Source organism: Numida meleagris, chromosome 21, assembly GCF_002078875.1.
Source record: "Numida meleagris isolate 19003 breed g44 Domestic line chromosome 21, NumMel1.0, whole genome shotgun sequence".
NCBI classification, from domain to species: Eukaryota; Metazoa; Chordata; class Aves; order Galliformes; family Numididae; genus Numida; species Numida meleagris.
In genome coordinates, this window is record NC_034429.1 from 1,435,658 (window position 1) to 1,437,356 (window position 1,699).

Sequence of the window (1,699 nt, forward strand, 5' to 3'; positions counted from 1 at the left end):
GTGCTGGGTGCTGCGTGCTGGGTGCTGCGTGCTGGGTGCTGGGTGCTGGGTGCTGCATGCTGTGTGCTTCGTGCTGGGTGCTGGGTGCTGCGTGCTGGGTGCTGCGTGCTGGGTGCTGCTGCATGCTGGGTGCTGGGTGCTGCTGCGTGCTGGGTGCTGTGTGCTGCTGCATGCTGCGTGGGTGCTGGGTGCTGTGTGCTTCGTGCTGGGTGCTGGGTGCTGCTGGGTGCTGGGTGCTGCATGCTGGGTGCTGCGTGCTGCGTGCTGGGTGCTGCGTGCTGGGTGCTGCTGCATGCTGGGTGCTGGGTGCTGCTGCATGCTATGTGCTGCGTGCTGGGTGCTGCATGCTGCTGTGTGCTGCGTGCTGCGTGCTGCACATCCCCACCATGCCCACGTACCCATCCCCACCATGGCCATGGAACCATCACGGTTGGAAAAGTCCTCCAAGACCCCCAAGTCCAATCCCCCCATCACCGCTGTGCCCATGGAACCATCCAGGTTGGGGAAGTCCTCCAAGACCCCCACCATGCCCAACCCCAACCCATCCCCACCATGCCCACAGAACCATCCAGGTTGGGATGGTCCTCCAAGACCCCCAAGTCTGACCCCGAAGTCCGACACCCTTCCANCACCATGCCCACAGAACCATCCAGGTTGGGATGGTCCTCCAAGACCCCCAAGTCTGACCCCGAAGTCCGACACCCTTCCATTGCTGCCATGCCCACGGAACCATCCAGGTTGGGGAGGTCCTCCAAGACCCCCAAGTCCAACCCCCTTCCATCCCCACCCTGCCCATAGAACCATCCAGGTTGGGAAGGTCCTCCAAGACCCCCAAGTCCAACCCCCTTCCATCCCCACCCTGCCCACAGAACCATCCAGGTTGGAAAGATCCTCCAAGAGCCCCAAGTCCGACCCCAACCCATCCCCACTGTGCCCATAGAACCATCCAGGTTGGAAAGGTCCTCCAAGACCCTCACCATGCCCATAGAACCATCACGGTTGGAAAGGTCCTTCAAGACCCCCAAGTCCAACCCCCTTCCATCCCCACCATGGCCATGGAACCATCCAGGTTGGGAAGGTCCTCCAAGACCCCCAAGTCTGACCCCAGCCCATCCCCACTGTGCCCATAGAACCATCCAGGTTGGAAAGGTCCTCCAAGACCCCCAAGTCCAACCCCCTCCCATCCCCACCGTGCCCATAAAACCATCCAGGTGGGGAAGGTCCTCCAAGACCCCCACCATGCCCAACCCCAACCCATCCCCACCATGGCCACAGAACCATCAAGGTTGGGAAGGTCCTCCAAGACCCCCAAGTCCAACCCCCTTCCATCCCCACCATGGCCACAGAACCATCCAGGTTGGAAAGGTCCTTCAAGACCCCCAAGTGTGACCCCTCCCATCACCGCTGTGCCCACAGAACCATCCAGGTGGGGAAGGTCCTCCAAGACCCCCAAGTCCAACCCCCTCCCATTGCTGCCGTGCCCATAGAACCATCCAGGTTGGAAAGATCCTCCAAGACCCCCAAGTCTGACCCCAACCCATCGCCTCCGTGCCCACAGAACCATCCAGGTTGGGAAGGTCCTCCAAGACCCCCAAGTCCAACCCCCTCCCATCCCCACCGTGCCCATAGAACCATCCAGGTTGGAAAGATCCTCCAACACCCCCAAGTCCAACCTCCTCCCATCCCCACCGTGCCCATA

The 1,699-nt window shown here is 61.6% G+C and overlaps 1 long non-coding RNA gene across 1 annotated transcript; it reads left to right on the forward strand.

Annotated features, from left to right (window-relative positions):
- Positions 321-1,104, forward strand: LOC110387126. Its single transcript, XR_002432403.1, has 2 exons — positions 321-572; positions 654-1,104. It is a non-coding gene; the product is annotated as an uncharacterized LOC110387126 (long non-coding RNA).